Source organism: Meles meles, chromosome 10 (genome assembly GCF_922984935.1).
Source record: "Meles meles chromosome 10, mMelMel3.1 paternal haplotype, whole genome shotgun sequence".
Classification (NCBI taxonomy): Eukaryota; Metazoa; Chordata; class Mammalia; order Carnivora; family Mustelidae; genus Meles; species Meles meles.
Genome location: NC_060075.1, coordinates 107253686 through 107276901, shown reverse-complemented (window position 1 = coordinate 107276901; position 23216 = coordinate 107253686). Strand labels below are relative to the sequence as shown.

General features: G+C 39.1%; 1 protein-coding gene across 6 annotated transcripts in view; it reads left to right on the top strand.

Moving 5' to 3' along the window:
* The window catches only part of SUGCT (succinyl-CoA:glutarate-CoA transferase), a 793120-nt gene that overhangs the window by 413691 nt on the left and 356213 nt on the right, over window positions 1–23216 (top strand). The gene's annotated exons all lie outside the window — the stretch shown is intronic.

The window sequence follows — 23216 nt, the reverse complement described above, 5'->3', positions numbered from 1 at the left end:
CAAAGCAAGTCAGAGTTAACTTTGCAAATGAGAGGCTTTTATATATTTTGATTAATAAAGTACATTATTTGTGAAGAATCAATCGTACTTTTATAGAGGTTGGTACTGTACAATTCTTTTTTTTTTATTTTTTTATTTATTTGACAGACAGAGATCACTAGGAGGCAGAGAGGCAGGCAGAGAGAGAGGGAGGAAGCAGGTTCCCTGCTGAGCAGAGAGCCCGATGCGGGGCTGGATCCCAGGACCCTGAGATCATGACCTGAGCCAAAGGCAGAGACTTTAACCCACTGAGCCACCCAGGTGCCCCTGTACTGTACAATTCTTGTAGACTTCTTCTTTGGCCCCAGGAATAAGGATCACCTGAAAAAAATGAGTTTTTTCCTGTATCATTGTTCAAATTGTTATTTTTAGAAGCTATCAAAAAAATTTTGATTTATTACTTTAATCAGTATCACTGCAAGCAATTTACTGTTTCTCAGAGTTGCATATTAATCCCTAAAGGTAGAGGAACCCCATTTTTCTACGAAGCTTTCACTATGATTATTCACATATCTTAGCAGCTTCCAACTCTTCAAAATTATAGACCTGAAAAGATTCTTTATATTGTAACCAATTTTTCTTTGAAATGAAGTACTGAAAATGGAAGATGATTTTTCTAAGGGAGGAGAACTTTGTTGAAAACTGACCTAACTCTTTAACTTTGGTACCTGTCTTCTACATGAGTTTCTGCTGCAAGGAGAATTGACATGTATTTAATTCAATATTGATAATATCTACTGGAGAAAAAAAAAAATGAATGGATTCAGAAATTCTGCTTGGTGTTTTCTTCCTGCCAAGATCCTGAATGTGGCAAGGCTTTGTCCGGAATAAAACAATGGCCGATAAGTATTTGAGATAAGGGGGCCCGCTGGATGCTGGATACGTATTGACTTTATGTGACCAGGTCCTCGCTGCATCAGCGGGTTAATGTCTGGTAATCGATGCCTCCTTGCCCCAAGGCTGCAGTGCGCATGCTCTGAAATGTACTAGACCCTAAGGACCAGTTTTCTCACATTGTAGCTTCGAATGAGGCCAAGCTTTGGCTCTAAGTTGTTGTGGGGGAAGGGGTGGGTTTTACTATTATTTTCCTGCTTAAAAGTGGTACCAGCTGTGTAGGATTTGGCGTTTAACTCGATTTGAGGGCACCTTTCTCTAGAGATCATTGCTGAGAGTTTTATCATCGGCATTTCCATCATTCAACCTGTGTTTCTTCAGGCTCAAAGACACCAAGGTAAAGAACGTTATTTTAAAAATCTCTGGGTATCTTCTAACATTGCCTATTGTCTAGGTTTTGATGAGCAAAGAACCAAGTTTCCACTCTTCAAGTTGTTCATCTTATGGGCTGCTTCAGACTGAATATAGGATAGTTAGGATTTTCATTCCCACTTTTCCCTTGTAGTTAGGTTCATTACTTTCATCGTTCTATCGCAACTCTTGGACCCGCATGAGTTTCTAATATTGGTCTATGGCATATTTTTAGCACTTCAGTCATTTTTCAAATGGAAAAGATTGCTATTACCTCAGCCAGGATACTGGCTTTTGCTACTACCCTGGGAGTCTCTGAAAATTGCCTTCTTATCCACCAAAAAGTAGATTCTAACTGTTAGCATTCTAACATCAAAAATTTTTAATCATTCAGTGATAATTACTGACAGTTGTACCCAAGCTCCAAGAGTAGAGTTGGTCTCTTTAATATATAATCTCATTCTTTGCAGTTTAAAATACCAAATGTGCACATAAAATTTTTGTGGAGTTTTAGAAAGACTAGAGAGCAATGTAGTGTTGTTAACATTTTAAAAATTAATACAGATGACTCTGGCAATTGTGTAGAAATGTTTGGCCCAAGAGGTAAGGACACTCGGGTCTTTTAAAAAGAACTCCTTATCATTCTGAATATTGGAAGGAATGTAAAATGCAAAAAAATCAGGGAGTTATGTTTTTGGACTACTTAAAAAAGTTAATTTGCCAAACCTTTATTGTACTTACGTACCAAGTGCTAGGGATTTAGCATACTTTAGTAATTCTCTTCCTTTCTGAAAAAATAAATTTAAAATCGACTTAGATAGCAGATACAGAGTAAATGCTGTTGATGTATGAATCAGTGAATGAATGAGTTGGTTAACTTGCCAAGTATAGGTTTTCCAAATGAACAAGGGGCTATTGTGGGGCGACAACCTCTTCGTAAAGCCTTTGTTTGGAAAATCTGCGTTGAAAAGCACTGCATAATGGTTAAGACCCTGGAGTCCTAGTTGTTGGGCAGTTTTATAAACTTACTGGGCTTCAGTTTTCTCAACTGTAAAGTGGTGTAATAGGATCTTTTCTCTATACTGTCCTGTTACGTGAGATAATGTTTATCAAGGGCAGCAGGATTTGCCAGAAGTAAAGGTGCAAGACACGGTGTTAGCTCGGGTAATGGTTGTACCCTTACTTAACATAATAGTTTGGTTAAAAAAAAAAAAAACCTTCTTTGGTGGAGACCTTTGCTAAAGGTTATGTTTTTGTTTAAAAAGCACTTTTGTTTGGTGGCTACAAAGAAATTCAGTGTGGCAGTGGGGCCGGGGATCCCTGGCTTACAAATCAAGCTGTAATAATTCTTAAAAAAAAAAAAAAAAGGCACCCGCGCGCTCCGTGCCAGAGCTCCTCAGCCCTTCATCATTCCTGATGGCTGCAACCCCTCTTATTTTTTGTTTTCCGTAAAAGTGTCATTTCCGTTGAAGGTGTCCTCCCTTGTTTTTCCCCCGATGAGCTGTAGAGTTTCTTGGCTCCGGGTGCACGGAACCGGCCACTGGCGCTCAGCCGTGGGACCGCGCGGCTGGCCCGTGGCTGGCTCCCCGCGCGCATGCGCTGCCACAGCCAAGTGGCTCGCTCTACCGGAAATTGATTTGGGTCAAGTACAAGGCCTGGACCATGGCGCCGGAAGTGGGGCTTTGATGAAGTGAAGAGGGGTATGTCTAACTAAAAAGAAAAAAAAAAAAGTCAGGGGCATCCAAGTGCAAGAGAGGACTTTCTGGGGGCCTGCTTATCCAGTGGGCCCTTTGCCTTTCATCTGTGGTTTGGGCTCCCTCGGCAACAAAAATATACGTGATGGTAGAAATTATTTCTAACCTAAATAATTTCATTATGGCCTCATGTTCTGAGGAAACTTGATTTTTTGGCTCAGCTGAAGGAGCAGATGATTTATTTATTTTTTCTTGGATAGATGAGAAGTTGTCTACCTTTGAGCCTCTGATTATCCGCTGCAGATGCTGAAAGGTTGGAAGGATCCTCCGAGCGTCCACTGTTGAGTTAGTCAAGAATACTGTGGGGGTTTTGGTCTGTAATTACTGAGAGCTTAGATAAATTTTGATCCGAAAGACTTCTAGTGGTAGTTTTATTGCTTTTCTCCCTCGGTGATAAATTATCTGTGGAAAATTCTGTGTATTCTGTAGAACTGTGTAATATTGATTATCTGCATGTAGATTTTAAGAGTCATTTTTTAAGCGCTCTCTTAAAATATCTTCTTTTTAACCAGGCCAAGATTGTGCAGTACATTAAAGGAATTCTTAAAAAGTTTAAAAAACTTGCTAGATGACCTCAGTATGGTCCTATTTAACATACCATGGGGAACATGTGCATGAAATGCATTGTGGTTTGAGGTTTTCCAACCCAAACAAACTTAAAAGAAAATGCAGCTTTTAATAGAAACTATTCAGATTCCCACAAAAATAGGTATGGATCCCACCGATGAGAGCGGTTACCAGCATCATTATCTACCATGAGAATCAAAAGAGATTGTGTGATCCTGTTTTTTGTATTTTGCTTAAGACCCGTGTATCTGGTGATTCTAAGGGTATTCTTCGACCAAACTGCATGATTAAAAAACACATAGATATGAATGACCGAATCTCTGATTAATGTTTTTTGTTTTTTTGTTTTTTCCTCCTTGATGCCATGACCCGTGGGTGGGGAAGAGAGGGCAATGGGTGTCGCCAAAACTGGTGTTATTTAACCGTCTTCACATTTCTACCACACAAGTTGAATCCATCAGGTGTAAGACATCACCCCGAAGCATCACTTCTGAGAACTATTGGGAGGGAAGTATCAGAACTGAAATATCACAGCTGGCCCTGATTTTAGCTGGTGCCAAACACCTGCAGGCTCTAAAAGGATACCAAAACAAAACCCCACCCCGTGGCAGCAAGCCATCCCTTAACAACCCTTCCTTAACTTTGTATCACCATCAAAATTAATTTAACATTTTCTACAGAAACCTTCTTTTTCCTGTCCCAGAAGGCCATTACAACTCCTTTAGCAAATCTTTTGTATGGGATAAATATGTCATAGAAGCAAACAGAGCAAAGTATTGAAATATTTGATAGCTTCAAATTATCTGTTGTTTTCATATCATTATTTGTGGAAGCCTGTGAAGTTGGAGGTTTTATTAATCTCTAGGCTAGCTCATATTCTCCAGGCGATTTGGTTTTTTAGCATATTCTGGCAAACAATCTGAGCATCTGGAAAAAAAGTCTTTCAAAATTCATATAGTAAGTGTCAGAATCACCCCAAAATACAAAGCTGTTTTTCAAGCCCTTTCTACACTCACGCGTGCATGCGCTTCCGCACGTGCGTGCACGCACACACACAGACACACCCACACCCACGTGTTATTGATGTGTTTTAAAGATTGCCTTCTCCATGACATTAGCTAATATTTATTGAAATGTGGTTGTGTAGTCCTGGCGGGCTTACACACCTCAAGCACAGTTATGTGCTCACACAGTGCTTACACTGCTGGGAAACACACATACATGCAGTGTTCCCTGCAACTGGAAAACAGTTGATGAAGATCTAGACAAAACGATATGTCTGGAAATAATCCCTGCTAGACAAAGGAGGTAAAAAAAATAAATTTTGTATGTATTTCCAAACATACATGACGTACTTTAGGTGGTGAACAAATTCAGATATATTATGTGTGTGTTTGTCTTATGATACCTGGGGATAATACTTTTAATTTTTGAAGAAATAATATGCTTTAGGTTTAAGTGTTTAAAAGATTAAATGAAATAAAAATGGAGAGTTTAAGCCTTCAATTTATATTAAAATATAAAGTATTGGGGAGTAATATCTAATTTTATTTTGTTGAGCTTAGAAGAATCCTAATGCAAGAAACCTCATCTCTTATTATGTAAGAGGAAACTCACTGAAATGTCAAATAAAAACTAAGGACGTAGTACAATATTACTGGCATTTTACGTTCATTTTTTTAAATATAGCTAAGAAATTTGGAGGCACCAGTTTCTTTGAACTATAACACAAATATACTTAGCTATCCAACTGGAATGCCTTGGACATTAATTGATTGATGTTGATGGAAATAAGATTGTAGAATTTATGTTAAAGAAAAAAGCCTTCTTTTGATCTTTTTGTGAAAATGTGAGAGATGTGGTTCAGGACAAAGGAGAATGTAATCGCTTATTCACTCAGTCAGACATTCATTCATTCATTTAGTAAATAGTGATTGATGGCTGTCACATGCTTGCCCTCTCCCTCCCTTCCTCCCTCCCTCTCTGTCTCTCTCTGTACAAGACTATGTTATATATCCTGTGCTATACGCGTAGTCTTGTATTAGGTATTTGGCAAGGGGAGCGTGTGACGGAAAGCAGCGAATCAGCAACGACAAAGCTATGAAGCACTCAAGGAGGTCCTCCAGTCCAGTTTAAGGTAGATTGTGTGCAGTGTCACAGAAGAGTTACACAGAAATGTGGGTGTTTGAGCAGTGAGAAGGAATAGGCATAAGGAATCCTATTTAGTGAATTAACAGTTTAAAACCTGACAGAGGGTTGCAAAATGTCTTAATAACTCAAGCACGATTATAGTACCACTGACTATATGCCCTACTCTGCAACTTTAATTCCCATGATTTATTCATTCCGGAACTGGAAGACTGTCTCTCCCAACTTACCAAAGAACTCTTTATCCTTTTAAAGCCTTTTTGTAGTCAGTTTGTCGTATTACTCATAAGTTCCATCTCAGTGATTAAGAGGAATTTAATGGAGGGTTTCCACTTCTACTGTTCAAGGATTTTGAAATTACTGTGACCCGAGAATATCCGAAAATTTCCTTTTTTTTTGTAAAGTTATTCTCTCCATATGTGTTCTCTCTCTCTTACAGCCAATATTAAAGGTTATGATTTCACAGATTTATTCAAATGAAAACATTTTTCATTATCATTTCATTGTAGTTATTACATTAAATAGTATTTTAGTTGTATTATTGGTAGTGCTGAACATGAGCAATGATTGACAGGGACCGAGCACCACTGATGTTTGAAGAACTTTTCTAAAATGATTAATGATGAAGGAGAAAGAGGTACAAAATGGTGTATTCAAAGCCTACAGAGACCTTGAAATGGAGTTCTATATTCTGTAAGAACTCAGCAGTTAGAAATGGAGCCTGAATTCTCAGTTTGTCTCTTTTACTTTGATTACCTGGGCTTTAGGTGTTGTACTAAAAAACCATCGCTGATCTAAGGACATGAATATTTACTCCCATATTTTCTAAGAGTTTTATAGTTTTTACATCTTACATTCAGGTCTATGATCCATTTTGAGTGTGTGTGTGTGCGTGTGTGTGTGTATGCTTATCCTGTAAGGTGTGAAGTCTAACTTCATTATTTTGCATATGGATATATCCAGTTGCTTTAGTATCATTTGTAAAAAGACCAATATTTTCCCATTGAATTTTCTTGGCGCTGTTGTTCAAAATCAATTAGCCATTAATATAAGGGTTAATTTCAGAACTTTGGTTATTTAAAAGTGTTTTTATTTATTTCCACATTTGTATGTATTTCTCAAACTTTCTAATACTGATTTCTGATTTCATTCCTTGTGTTTGAAAAAACATACTTTGAATGATTTCAGCTCCTTTGGATTTATTGAGGCTTATGTTATGTCCCAGCATGGGATCCATTCTGCAAAATGTTCACGGTATTCTTAAGAATGTGTATTCTTTTGGAATATGCTAGAGATGTCTGTTAGGTCTTGTTTGTTTTTTACTGTTGTTTAATTCTTACATTTCCTTGTTCATCTTCTGCCTAGTTGCTATAAACATTATTGAAAGTTGGGTGTTGAAATCTCCAGCCATTATTCATGAATTGTCTGTCCCTCCTTTCAGTTTCTGCTTCATATATTTCGACCTCTGTTCTTACATGCATATATGCTTACCACTGTTATACTATTTTTAAGAATTATCCCTTTATCATCTTGAGAAAGAGATGATTCTTTATTTCTAGTTAGATTTTTTTAATATCTGTTTTCTGCTATTAGTATAGCCACTGCATTCTCTCTCTCTCTCTCTTCTAAGATTTTATTTATTTATTTGTCAGAATGAGAGAGAGAGCACAAGCAGGCAGAGTGGTAGGCAGAGGGAGAGAGAGAAGCAGGTTCCCTGCCATGCAAGGAGCCCGATGTGGGATTCGATCCCAGGACCCTGGAACATGACCTGAGCTAAAGGCAAATGCTTAACCAACTGACCTGCATTCTCTTTTATGATTGTTGTTTTCATTGTACATCTTTTTCATCCTTTTATTTTCAACCTATTTGCATGTTTGAATATGAAGTGTCTCTTACGTAGACAGTGTATAGTTGGATCCTGTTTTTTTAAATTCATTCTGAAATGTATGTCTTTTGATTGAATTGTTTAAAACATTCATACTTAGTTACTATTGATATGGTTGGATTTACACCTGACATTTTGCTTTTTGTTTTCTATGTGTCTCATGTCTTTTTGAGTTCTTGGTTCCTTTCATTGTCTTCTTTTGTATTAAGCAGATATTTTCTAGTATAATATTTTAATTTCTGTCATCACTTTCAATGACATTTTGAGTTTTGTTTTTTTTTAACTGATTTCTTTAGGGACTATAATATATACCTTAACTTTATCAGACTTCAGCTTCAACTTTATTGACTTCAGCTTCTTTTTGAGTATAGTTAACACAAAATGTTACATTAGTTTCAGGTGTACAACATGGTGATTCAGCAACTTTATAGATTATGCTGTGCTTACAAGTAGCCACCATTTATCACATACAACAGTATTACCATACCATTGACTATATTCCCTATGCTGCATCTTTTATTCCCATGGCTTATTCATTCCATAACTGGAAGCCTGTATCTCCCACTACCTTTCACCCATAATTCCACTATGGGGTACTTACCCAAAGAAAGTGAAAACACTAATTCAAAGAAATATATGCACCCCTATGTTTATTTAAGCATTATTTATAATAAGTAAGATATGAGAAGCAACCCAAGTTTCCATCAATAGATGAATGGATAAAGAAGGTCACACACACACACACACACACACACACACAATGGAATATTACCCAGCCATAAAAAATATGAGAGCTTGCCATTTGCTATAAGATGGATTGACCTAGAGGGTCCTGGAGAAAGATGAATACCATGTGATTCCACCTTTCTGTGAAATCTAAAAACAAAACAAAACAAATGAATAAACATTTGTGAACGAAAAGCAAAATCAGACCTCTAAATAGAGAACAATCTGATGGTTGCCAGAGTTAAGAAGGGTGGGAAGATGGTCAAAAAAGAATTGACTTCACTTTTATACTGTTTTTTTTTACAGTGGAATATGGAAACTTTACTCCTCTCTCTCACATCTATATATATTATAAACTCAGCAATACACCATTATAATTATTACTCTAAATAATATGTTATAGTAGATATTTCAGGACAGCTGATAAAAGAAATGAGAGCAAATATATATTTATAGAATTTTTATATTAATCTTTTAATTTTATCTTGTTTCCCTAATTTCTACATATGGATTTGAGTTAAGGATTTTAGTTGGATCTGATCTCCTTTCCTCAATCCAGTATACATTTTTGCCCTTATCCACTCCCTTTGCGCTATTATTGTTAAATACATTACATTTATATGTTATAGGCCCAACACTACACTTATATACAGATTGTATACTGCAATAGCTTTTTAAATCAGTCAAGAGAAAGGAAAATATGTAATTATATCATTTTTATAATTGCCTGTGTGATTATTTTACTGCTATTCTGTTTATCTGTGGTGGATTCATAGAGCTATATGGTATCATTTACTTTTAGCCTGAAGAACTTTCTTTGATATTTATTATAATATAAGTCAGCTACCAACAGATTCCCTGTTTTGGTATAACTGGGATTATCTTTAGTATGCTTTCATTTGTGAAAGATAGTTTTGCTGGATACAATATTCTTGTCTGACAGTTTTTTACTTCTAACACTCTTAATATGTTCCCTTCTAACTTCCATGATGTCTGATGAGACATTGTATGTTAATCTTACTCAGCTCCCTGGTATGTTATCAGTCATTTTGCTTTTGCTCCTTTAAGGGATTCCTCTTTGTCTTTCAATATTTTAAGTTTATGTTTGTGGGTATGTGTGAGTCTCTTAGCATTTGTTCACTGAACTTGAATGTATAGAATAATGTTTTTCATGAAATCTGCAAAGTTTTAAGCCATTATTTCTTTGATATTGTTCCTCTCTTTCTCAAATGTCCTTCTGGTTCAGCTATTTATGTGTATGTTGGTGCTTTTAATGGTGTTTCACACTTCTCTAAGGCTCTGTTCTTTTCTTCATTTTTTCCCTCTCTTCAGATTGCCTAATCTCTATTCATCTATCTCTGAATTTGCTGATTCTTTCTTCTGACAATTCACATACATGGTCAAGCCCCTCCAGTGAATTTTTCATCTCAGTTATTCTTGACTGCAGAATTCCCATTTGGTTCCTTTTAATAATTGGAATATTTCTCTCTCTCTATTGATATATCTTTGATGAGACATTGTCCTCATATCTTCCTTTAATTATTTAAGCATGGCTTTCTTTTGTTCTTTGAACATATTTATAATAGCTGCTTTGAAGTTTTTTCTTGCTAAGTCCACCATCTGGGCCTCTTCAGAGGTGGTTTCTATTGCCAGCATTTTCTTTCTGTGCAGTGGTCACACTTTACTGTTTCTTTGCATGTCTCATAATTCTTTGTTGATATCTGGACATATTAGATCCGCTTCGACCCCAAGAGCTGTTTTGTCTGTCTCATAACAGGTCAAAGAGCAGTGACTTGGCTGCACCAATTCTGTGAAGTCCATTTTCCCTGCAACACCCTTAACCACTGAGGTCTCAGCTCAGATGGTTTCTACCTGCTTTTATCTTTTACCTGCGGGTCTCTCCTGAGTTGGCATAAGCCACTTACTGGGTGAAGGTTATTTTAGCCAGTTAGATTCTTATCCTTTGTAGTTGGTTGTGTGTGTGACTTGGAAGCTGCTGTCACAGTAAAGGGAATCCCCCCCCCCCTTCAGGCAGGGACTAATAGCTTGGGGATTCCCTCTGTGATTTGCTACTATGAGAGTACAGACTTGGGCACTCAGTTGCCCAGACTTCCAAAGATAAGTGAGATTTGATTTTTAAGCATAGCTTCCTAGACTCCTGGGTCAGAGTAGCATATGTAAGTCAGTGTTTGGTAGATTGAGCCCGTGCCAGTGAGGCTTTTGATTTTTTGATGGGTCAGGGTGCAGCGTGGTGAATGCTTTCAGATCTGTCTCCACATCTGGCTCTGATTGCTCCTAGTGGGCACAGCCTGGGATGCATGCACCCCTTCCTTACCATGAAGAGTTGCTTGTGATCCCAGGAAGGCTTTCCCCAAAGGTCTCTTTCCCTGGTTCTCTCTTTTAAATTTTTGGTGATTCTCTGCTGTTTGGCTCCTGTTCTGGAGCTACTAGCTTTCTTTTAATTGCTCTCCATAAAGATCCCTATTGTTCTCAACAACCCCCTTAGTTCACTAGATGTGAAGTTTCCATCTTCTCTTATCAAAAAAAAAAGCCAGTGACCTCAGGGAGAGCTGGGGAACTCTTTATTTTGATGACCTATTATGTCCTCCCGGCTATGCCTGCCTGGAATATAGCTTCAGGATGTCTAAGGGAAGTCAGAGATACAGTCGCCTGTCCGGAATGGGATACAACTGTAATCCCAGAGTGAGAGTTTGGCAGAGAACAAGCTCCCATTATCTTGGCCTCACTTGCTTGGAGTAGAGTGCTGGGTTAAAGCTTTCATCACATGGAATTCTGAAGCTTGTTGGTGGTGGTGGTGGAGAGGGCATATCAGCGGAGTGCCAGATTCTCGCTTCTTTCTAAGACTCAGCAGATTTTCTTGGGAGAATATTTCTTCATCTGCTGTATGCCCTCATAATAATTTCCAGGGATTTAAAATTATATTTAACATGAATTTCCACATGCCAACTTGCTATGTCATTGAGAAAAGGGTCTGCTGAGCAGTTTACTCCATCATTTCAGAAGTCCTACCCGCTTGCATTCCACCCTGCCTTTTCGGGACATCCTGAAGTTCTTTGGCCTGTCGGAATATCCACGTGCTAATTTCTTTTACTTGGTACTTTGTGCTCACCCTCCTTCCACTTACACTTGTACCTTAAGAAGTTCTGACTGTGCTCTGCTGGGCTGCTTGGTCTCCTTGTCCTCACCTTGCTAGGTATGGTCTCCCCTTTATTGCTCCTTTTGAAAGACAAATGTGAAAGTTTTATGGTAGTGTTTTTACAGTGCTCTCCAAAAGAACACCTGGCTTAGAATCATCCAGGGGCCTTGTTAAAATTCATATTTCTGGAGCTAACCAAGCCCAGTGGTTTTTAATGTCTCTGGATAAGATTCAGGAATTGGCTTATGTAGATTTCCCAGAATTATTCTGGTACAAACTGTATTTTGAGAATCATTATAGGGGATGGTAGAAGATTACGTTGGAAGTGTAACTTGGGTCCTAATCGTGAAGTACCTCAAATATTACTCTGATGGATTTGGGTTTTTCCGTGTGGGCTAAGTGTTGGAATCAAAAATGGCCTTATATATCATATATATAGTACTAAGTATCATCTGTGTCCCCTCACCTTCCTTGATGCACCTCCTTTTCTGTTACTGACACTTTGTGTGCTCCTCACTCACCCAGTGTGCCCTTAGGGTCCTCATCCTTTTTTTTTTCCTCAAAGATTTATTTATTTGTTCTTATTTGACAGAGAGAGAGAGCACAAGCAGGGGGAGCAGGGCAGGGAGAAGCAGGCTCTCCACTGAGCAGGGAGCCAAATGGCACGCTTGATCCCAGTAACCTGATATCAAGACCTGAGCCAAAGGCAGACACTTTACCAGCTGAGCCACCCAGGAGCCCCTAGAGTCTTCATCCTTTATTAGTCTCTGTTTCCTCTCCTTTCTTTGCCTCTGACTTCCTATCAGTTCAGCATTACCTCATCTACCCTTCCCCTCTAGGCTCTTAACGCATCACTTTGTTTCTTTCTCTTTCAAATAAAAACTTTAGAGACCATTTCTGCAATACAAATGAATTTCTAAACCAGATCCTGTGTGTAGGGAGTTATTTCTAATGTGATTGTTTCTTCTACCTGCTTTTCTGTATTGCCTTCCACTCATGCCACAAGAAAAAAGGACAGTAACCTTGTGCATAAATTCTGAAATATTGTCAACTCCTAAAATTCTTTAAAACTGTCAGCCTAACATAGGCATTGATTAAAAGTGAAGAATTTTTTAACAAGGCCACGCAAATCAAGAACTTCATATTAATTAATTTGGATGCTAAGTGCAAGATGATTTGATGGGTACTTTTTTTTTTTAAGATTTTGCTTATTTATTTGTCAGAGAGAGCGCGAGAGCACAAGCGGGGGAGCAGCAGGCAGAGCAAGAGGCAGGCAGAGGGAGAAGCAGGTGCCCTGCTGAGCAGGGAGCCCAATGAGGGACTGGACTCCAGGACGCTGGGATCATGATCTGAGCTGAAGGCAGATCTAACTGAGCCACCCAGGCATCCCTTGATGGGTACTTTTAAAACCACAGGAGGAAAAAATACACAGTGGAAAAAAGTCAGTCTCTTCAATAAATGGTGGTGGGAAAATTGGACAGCTATATGTAGAAAAATGAAACTTGACCATTCTCTTACACCGTACAGAAAGAGAAACTCGAAATGGATAAAAGACCTCAACGTGAGATAGGAATCCATCAGAATCCTACAGGAGAACATAGGCAGTAACCTCTTCAACATCAGCCACAGCAACTTCTTTCAAGATATGTCTCCAAAGGCAAAGGAAACAAAAGCGGAAATGAACTTTTAGGACTTCATCAAGATCAAAAGTTTCTGCACAGCAAAGGAAATAGTCAACAAAACAAAGAGGCAACCCATGGAATGGGAGAAGATATTTGCAAATAACAGTACAGACAAAAGGCCGATATCCAGGATCTATAAAGAACTTCTCGGGGTGCCTGGCTGGCTCAGTGGGTTGGGCCTCTGCCTTAGGCTCAGGTAATGATTTCAGGGTCCTGGGATCGGGCCCTGCATCGGACTCTCTTCTCAGCAGGGAGTCTGCTTCCCCCTCCTCCCCCTTGGCCTCCCTCTCTGCCTACTTGTGATCTCTGCCTGTCAGGTAAATAAATAAAATCTTAAAAAATTTTTTTTAAAGAATGAGCTCAAACTCAACACACACAAAACAGATAATCATGTCAAAAAATGGGCAGAAGACATGAAAAGACACTTCTCCAATGAAGACATACAAATGGCTATCAGACACATGAAAAAATGTTCATCATCACTAGCCATCAGGGAGATTCAAGTCAAAACCACATTGAGATACCACGTTACACCAGTTAGAATGGCCAAAATGAGCAAGACAGGAAACAACGTGTGTTGGAGAGGATGTGGAGAAAGGGGAACCCTCTTACACTGTTGGTGGGAGTGCAAGTTGGTGCAGCCACTTTGGAGAACAGTGTGGAGATTCCTCAAGAAATTAAAAATAGAGCTTCCCTATGACCCTGCAATTGCACTGCTGGGTATTTACCCCAAAGATACAGATGTAGTGAAAAGAAGGGCCATCTGTACCCCAGTGTTCATAGCAGCAATGGCCACAGTCGCCAAATTTTGGAAAGAACCGATGCCCTTCAATGGATGAATGAATATGGAAGATGTGGTCTATATGGTCTGAGTGCATGGTAAGATGCTCAGCTCATAAATTATTAGGGAAATATAAATCAAAATTATAGTGTGATGCAACTGGGGGACTGTAATGAAAAAAGACAGTAACAGGTGTTGTTAAGTATATAGATGAATTGGAACCCTTGCACAGTACTGGTGACAATGTGAAATGGTGTAGCTTATTTGGAAAATAGGCAGTTCTTCAAAATGTTAAAAACGCAGTTACCATTGGACCCAGCGATTTCAGTCGTAGGTATAAGAATTGAAAAAATATGTTTGCACAAAATGTGCATGCATATGTTCATGGAAGCTTTATTCATATATCTGAAAGGACACAAACAACATAAATTTTCATCAGGAGATGAATGGATAATCAAATGTGGTATATCTATGCAATGGAATATTATTCATCCATAAAAGGGTATGAAGTACTGATATATGCTGCAGCATGAATGGCCCTTGGAAACATTATGCTAAGTGAAGGGAGATACGCATAAAAGGCCATCTTTTGTATGACTCCATTTATATGGAATGTCCAGAATAGATAAAACCCATTCAGAGAGACAGAAAGTACTTTAGTGGTTTCCAGGGACTGAGGGAAGGAGGGGGTGGGGGAATGGTTGCTAAGGAGTATGGGGTTTCCTTCTGGGGTGATGAAAATGTTCTGGAATTAGATAGTGGTGATGGTTGCACAAACTTGAGAATATATTTAACGCACTTTAAGAGGATGAATTTTATGTTATATAAATTATATCTCAAAATAAAAACAAAAGATTCCATAAGAGGTTAGAAATTCATTTTCCAAGAACAAATTAGTGTTGGGAGGATTTAATTTGTTGCATGGGGATGAGCATGGAGAGTTAGGTCTTAAGTTTTATGAAAGAGTAGGTTATCGCATATACTCCCTTAAAGCTGGTTCCTTTGGTTTATTGGTCTTTGTGCTCCTAATTACTAGCACAATATAGATCTACAAAGTGTAGTTGCAAACAGGATGAGTAGAATATTCACAGATTCTTGTTGTCCCATAGATTGCTGAGACCTTGTCATTTTTATTCAATTGTCTTACCCTCTCTTTTTCACAAGACATTGATCCTTTCAAGGTGATTGGGTTCAGACTAAGTTCTGCTTAGCCTTTGAAGGGAAAGTGTCCTAATGTCAGTTCAATTTTCTAACCTTTTAAGAGCTATTCAAATCTGGTAGTGTGTATATACCACCTCATACAGTCTGGGTTCTGGGTGGCGTTGTATCTGTTAATTCAGTTCTCAAAGTATGATTTGTTGAACTTGATGTAGGCATGTGTCCAGGCATTCATAAGTCATGTAATGCAATCATATTCCCAAGTTCTCTCAGGATCTCCTTGGTCATTTCCAGTTTCCTGGGGTGTTTCGTTTTGGTCCTCTGGCTGGATATGATGGCTTTAGTTGTGTTCTTCTCCTGTTCACTTTCACAACGGCTGCTGTCTTTGGGGCCAAGTGGCAACAGGACAGTGAGGGGAAAAATGCAATCAGATTTGAGTCCACTCTTTGAAACTACAGTTCCATCAAACTTCAAGGAATGTTCCCTTCTCTTGGGATTTTGGCTTTTGCTGGTTCCCATGGCCTTGCTCGTCAAAGCTGCTGCTACCCTGTCACCACAGCATTTTCTGAGAGCTGGCGGCGGGGGGGGGGGGGGGGGAGTAGGAGAATAGATAAAAGAAAGGGAAAAAATGGGGGGTTTCCACACTGTTGTTGAGTGGGCATTCCCTTTCCCATTCTTTGAACTAGAACTAAAAGGCTTCTCCCTGTCCTTTTCCTGTTTGCATCTATGCTAATCCATTCGGGCTGCTATAACAAAAATACCATAGCCTGTGTTGCTAATAAACAACGGAAACTTATTTGTCACATTTCTGGAGGTGGCAAAGTCCAAGTTCAAGATGCTGACATATTTGGTGTCTAGTGAGGATCCACTTCCTGGTTCATACCCTGCTGATTTTATGCTTTGTCCTCTCCTGGTGGAAGTGATGAGGGAGCTCTGGGAGGGCTCCTTTATGAGGATGTTAATCCCATTCCTGAGGGCTCCACCCTCCTGACTTGCCCCCCCCCCGCACCCCCCCGGATTCCACCTCCAAATACCATCCATTTGTGGACTAGATTTCAGCACAAGGAATTGGGGGGGGCATGGGGGATGGGCACAAACATTCCGTCTATAGCAAAGTCCCAGCGCTCACTTCTTTGTTTCCTATGTAACGAGTTCAGACCAGGGGATACAGCAGTAAAAAAATTGGTAAACTTACTGCTTCTATGGTGGTATTTGAATTCTGTTCTTCCCCAATCCATCTGCTGCTGTTTACTTTTGAATCCTCAAATAGCCGCTGCATGTATTCTGTCGAGGTTTTTAGCCACATTCAGCCAGAGATAGCGTGGAGTATACTGATTTCTCTGTAGTACCCAGAACCTGAGTGTTTCAACATTAAAGCAAAATTTCTAACTATTTTTAGAAGAGTTCCTGGATAATTTTCCTTGAAGAGAACCCTAACATATTAAGTGAAAGTGCTCATAGACTTTGTAGCTACTTTGTCATGCAAATGAGGCTTTTCCTGAAATGGGTAATCAAAACAAAATATAGATATAAATTGAATGGAAAAGGTCATTAAATAACTGGAACTATCATATAGAACCCCGATTTTTATACCGATTGTAGAGTAAGTTAAATGTTACAGTTTTGAACATTGTATTTGTACTAATATACTAATACACTATTGCTTTTGAATGCTTTGTATATTGGGTTTTTTTTTTATTAAAATAAAGGGTTTTCTGCTAAAGGGAAAATCTTTGGACCTGTAGGAATGAATCGTTAGCTTTTCCTTAAGCTACTTTCCATAAATGTCAATTTTCTGTGTCAGGCATTTGACGTGTATCTAGTACTTCTTCCCTGTTCTCTGGCAAATGATATATTTTAGAGTATGAGGGAAAACAGAATTTTCAGAAAGAGGAATAAAGTGTCAGAGCCAGCAATGGTCAGGGAGACTGAGGAAGAAAAGTATATTTTCTCGTTTTTGAGCAGTACTAAATCTGAAAGCATTCACCCAGTTTTTTTGTAGCAAATATAGTATAACTCATCATGTGATGACAGTGAGGGGGTGCTCACAAAATGATGGGAACGTGGAAGAAGTACGAAAGAACCAACTTCAAAGAGTTCCCAGGGGTCAGAGTGGGACCATCTAAGTAACAAAAATAAATGGAATATAATTACAGTAATGAATCTTAATCCATAGAATATCCACAAGTCTGTCCTAGTATAAATAATTGAATCAATAAACAAATACTGAAGAAGGGAAAGAGCTGGCCAGATTGTAGGATCCCAATTAGTAAATGTAGAAGGAATGGGGGAAATCGAAAATTACCTTTAGGTAAACATCCCAGTAAAAACTGTTGCAGGAAAGAACCACTGATGGAGGCTAAAATTACAGTGAAAAAGAGGATATTTGTGGACTCTCAAAGTATCCCTCCATATTCTCCATCACAAAGGAAAAACGATTAACTTTACCCTGAGGGAGTCTTACCAATACCAGTTTTAACCAAGTGACCCAAGTTAGTGTCCCCAGTAATAAGACCTATCAGCATCGGGATGCCTGGGTGGCTCAGTCCACTAGACATTTGCCTTGGGCTGGCGTCTGTGATGGAGTCCTGCGTTGGCATCAGGCTCCTTGCTCAGCGGAGAGTCTGCTTCTCCCTCTCCCTCTGCCTGCTGCTTCCCCTAGTTGTTTCTCTTTTTCTGACCAAGAAAATAAAAAGGTCTATCAGCATCATGAACTCTTTGAAATGATTCATAACATCACCTTCTTGCCCCAGATGCGTAATTTTACCAGATAGAGGCTGAGGAACTGTCCCAGATGGGAGATAGCTAAAAAAGGTATGGCAGTTAGATGCAGTATGTGGGATTCTGGATTGTCTCCTGGTCCATAGAGAAGGGCCAGTGTGATCCTCATCAAAATTCACACAGTTTCTCAGTAAGAAAGAGAGTACCCATGCAGAGTGTTTGGTTTTGATAATTTTACTGTGGTTAGGAAAGCTGTTAATGGTAGAAGCTGGGTGGAGTGGTATTTGAGGACTGTGCTTTGTAACTTTGCTGTAAGTCTAAAATTATTTCCAAATAAAAAGTTAAAAACAAACCCACACACAAAAAAATCTGATTTCAAATACCTCACATTGTCTAGCTACAAAAACAATAGGGATTGCATTAAAAAAAAATTAAAGTGGAAAGGGGCAAAGGGGAAGTCCTCTCTAAATGTGCAAAGTAAAATTTCATATTTCATTGCCCTTCCCTCAGATTTCTGTCACCTTAAAACGATGCTTATTAAAATGTCAGAGGACTCTTCTATGCCATTGTTTGTGTTCTCTCACATTTCAAATGGACTGATTATAACAATTCTCCCTTTGCTGTTTCAGAGACATAAAACACTGAGTAGTTGAAGCCTGAAGGATTGCTGATATTTCTGCACCATAGCTGAGATTTTATTTCTGATGCCTGAGGACCACTAAGACAGCCACACACTCAATCAAATGTTCAGATCTTCTCCACCCAATTGTAGTTGATTCCTTGTCAAAAATTTAAATGAAAGATAATTTAAATTCATTTTTCTTTACAAAACAGATTTTTGCTAATTTATAAAATGTAATTAAAATGTTACCAGAATGCAGTTACTCTTGGAAATACTTCTCTACAGATTCTCATTTTTGCAAAATAGATATGTCTCATTTAACTTTTATGAAAAATGGTTAAATTTTCAAAATTGGTTTCAGACGCTGTCCAATTTCTTCGTGGTACGTGGAAGTGTCAATAGTTGTTGTAAGCCCTTTTATATCGTCAGGCAGTGATTCTCAAACAGGGTAGGCATCGGTCACCTGCAGAACTTTTTCAAAATAGAGATCCTGCAGGTTCTAGCAGCAGGATTTTGATAACACAGGTTAGTACCGAGTTAAGGATATCTGGATTTTTAGAAGATTCCCCCAGGATTCTATGGTAGAAGCACAGAATGCTTTGGAGAGAGGAGAGTGTTGTTTATGAACATGGTCTTTATAGTTGGACAGAACTGGCTTTTATTCCCGCTCTGCCACTTCCTCGTGGAGTGACTCTGGGCACCAACCAACCTTCCTGCGCCTCAGCCTCCTCCTCTGTAATATGGAGGTTCGAATCATTTCTGCCCCATTAATTACAACAAACAAACAAACAAACAAAAAACCACACAACAAACTTCAGTGAGGTAATGCATGTGAAGAGCTTCAAACGAAGGGACTTATAATGGATTCTTTTTCTTTTCAAGACGACTGGGTGTTTTCTGGAAAATGCAGTGCTGGATGGGAAAGTACTTCAGGCGGAAGCGTTAACCGAGCAGTGCAGTGGGCGATGTGGCGCTGCCTGGGGGAGGGCGGTGGGTCATGGCTGGAGCACGGCGTGCAGAGGAGATCTGGTGGGAGTTGACAACGGGGAACCCGACGGTCAGTTCATGGAATACTTGTGCACCGCGCTGAAGGGTTAGATCCACATCCAAGACGGCAGCCCCCGCGGTGTGACGCCGGCGCTGGGAGCGGAGCCGAGGGACTCCTGCCAGCGCGCTGGCGGTCCTGGGTGGCAGGCAGGGGCAGGGTTTACGTGTGCCTGCATACAACCATCCATGCCGTATGCAGAGTTTATCCGTTTCATGGTAGACATTCGGGACAGAAGATAGAATTCCTCAAGTCCAAGCTGTACTGGACAGAGCCTACCCGAAAACATGCATGGTAAGAGCTAGTAGAAGCTTTCCATTCTTCATTTTATATCCTGTCCGCCACAACTCTGGCCCTGAACCTCTCATAAACTCCAGTTCTGGTAATCAGCTACAGATGACCAGTGTGTGAGCATTGTGTAGAAGTATTCTCCAGGTTACAGGAAATTGGGTACTTCAGTAATTATAGACATGTGTGGGCATCGTGGGGAGTGGTATTACTGTGTTGCAACTGGACTGACAGATCTCATTTAAACCTTGTTCCCAGCCATCTCGGATGGTCAAATTTGTTTTAAAGAGCTTTCTCCGGGATACAGTTCAGTTCCTGGTCCCATGGAGATCTATCTTCCTTATCCTCAAAGTGTCACTGCAGATGGGGAAGCCAGGACACCTGCATGCAGGAGCACATAGTAGACTAGGTACTAAGATGCTGGTCTATAGTCTGGGATCCTCTGACCCAAGGCACACAAAGATATTATATCCTTATGTCATTGAAAAAGTGGATTTTTTTTTTCGTTAAGCAACTCTTATCCCAAACAAGTTTACAAATCCCACTAGGGCTTACCTAAATTATGAAATTCTCATACAAATAGTGGTAATTGCATGGTCTTTAAGCTCAGAGAAGTATATTTCTACAAACTATAGAAGTACAGTGAAAGAAGGACTATATTTTTTCAGAGACTGAGAAATTTATATGTGGAAAAGAAGAAGCTTTGGGTTATTGCGATGTGTCATTGTTAATTCTTTATTTGTAAAGATGTAATTGGTGGCAGATGTTGATAATGGGTTATGCGTGTGTGGGGGATGGGGAGAAATGAAAACTCTTTGGACCTTCCTTTTAGTTTTGCTGTGAACCCAAAACCGCTCTAGAGAATCTTTAAATAAGCAAAAAGGAAGATGCCCTAATTAGAGTTCGCTGATGCCTTTAGAGGATGCTTCAGAGTAATGAAATGGAGGTACCGCAGCTGTTTGCTGAGACCGAAAGATCACAGCTCATTCATAGTCAAATAGTTCATGAGTGTCAGCTGTGTGCGAAGTGTAAAGCCCTGTGCTAAGCACCAGCCGAGAAAGAAGCCCAGTACGAGGTTGACTCTAAGCAAATAGGAGACTAATCAATAAACAGGAGTACCAAATAATTGTTTTGTAACGAGAGATATATTTATGCCTCACAGTCTGTAATATGTTATATTTATCTGCCAAGGTGTCTTTTTCAGTATTCAGGAACTCGTTGAGAAGCAGGTTAATCATTAAGACATTATTGACAGAGATTGGATTCAAAGACCATTGAAGGCTTTTAAAATACTTTACTCACTTTTTATTTAGAAAGAGTTAGATTCACAGAGAATTCCAAAGATGATACCGAGAGGTCCTGTGGACTCCTCACTTGCTTCCCTCGATGATTACATCTTCCTTACATAATTATAGCGTAACAGCAAAACCAGGAATCTGACGTCAGTAAAATGTGTGTATATATAGTGCATGCTGTTTTATTACACGAATGTGTAGAGCACTGTAACCATGACCACAATCCAGGCGCAGAACTGTTCCGCAACCACAGCGATCTCCCTTCTGCTGCTTCTTTAGAGTCACATCAACCACTGGCCCATTCCTAATGCACGGCAACCGTGAATTTTCCTTCCATCTCTATAATTTTGTCATTTCAAGAAATGTTAAATAAATGCAACCGTACAGTGTGTAACCTTTTAAAAAACTAGGAGCTTTATTGAGATGTTATTCATATACTGAAAAATTACCCTTTTAAAGTATGTAACCCATGGTTTTCAGCACATGCACAGCGCTGTGAATTCTATCACCGCTATCTAATTGCAGAATATTTGTATAACCCCTAAAAGAAGCCCATTAGCATTTCCTCTCCATTTTACCCTCTTCTTAGCTTCCTGTCACCACTAATATACTTTCTGTTTTTATGGATTTGCCTGTCTGTGCATTACATATAAATAGAATCATTCAACACGTGTATGTGAGTGGCTCCTTAGTGTGATGTTTTCAGCGGTCTCCCACGTGATAGTATGTACTGCATTCCTTTGTATGGCTGAATAATGTTCCTTCGTATAGACGCACCACATTTTACTCTTGCATTCCTCAGTTAATGGGGATTTGGTTTATATCCACATGCTGTCTATTATGAATCGTGCTTTTATGGAAATTCAAGTACAGGCTTTGTGTAGACATATGTTTTAATATAGCATATTATATTGCATATATGGCCAGGAGACTCATATAACTCTGTGTTTAACTTCTTGAGGAACTGCTAAACTGTTTTCCAAAATAGCTGCCCTGTTTTACAATCCCACAAACAATGCATGAAGGTTGCAATTTCTTCATGTCCTTGCCAACACTTACCTTCTTTCCTCCCTCCCTCCCTTTCTCCTTCCCTCCCATATTTCCTTTCTTCCTTCTTTTTTTCTTTCTTTCTTTCTTTCTCTCTCTCCCTCCCTATCTCCCCCCACTTCCTCCCTCCCTCGACCCTCTTCTCTCCCTTCCCTTCCTTCCTTCCTCCCTCCCTCCCTCCCTCCCTCCCTCTGACTTTTTTCCTTTATTCCTCCCTCCCTCCCTCTCTCTCTGCTTTTCTTTCTTTCATTCTTTCTTTTTTCCCTCTTCCTTCCTGGCTTCCTGCCTTCCTCCTCCTTCTTTCTTTCTCCCTCTCCCTCCCTCCTTTACTCCTTTACTTTTTTCTTTCCTTTCTTCCTTTCATATCCATAGTAGTGGGTATGAAATGGTATCTCTCTACAGTTTTCATTTGCATTTCACTAATGAAATGATGTAAAAAATATTCTAAAGTGATTATTGGCCATTTGCATGCCTACTTTGGATAAATGTATATTCAAATGTTTTTGTATTCAAAAAATGTATTCAAATGTTTTGCCCATTTTTCAATTAGGTTATTTGTCCATTATTATTATTGAGGTATGAAAGTTCTTTGTGTCTTCTGGATACAAGTCCCTAATCACATATATGACTTGCAAATATTTTCTTCCAGCCCGTAGGATGTCTTTATATTTTCTTGATGGTCTCTGAAGCACAGATGCTTTTAATTTTCATGAAGTCTCATTTATCTATTTTTTTCTTGTGTTGCTTGTGTTTTCGATGCTGTATCCAAGAAACCATTGCTTGATCCAAAGATATCAAGATTTTTGATTATGTTTTCTTCTAACAATTTTATAGTTTTATTTTTTTACATTTAGGTCTCTAATCCATTTAGTTTAATTAATTCCATGAGTTAATTTTGCATATGGTGTGAGGTAGGAGTCTACCTTTTTCCTTTTACATAAAAATAACCAGTGGCCCACCACCAATTATTAAAAGACAGTTCTTTCCTACATTGAATTTTCTGGCACCCTTATTGAAAATCAATTTATAGTAAATGTGAGGTTTATTTCTGCTCCA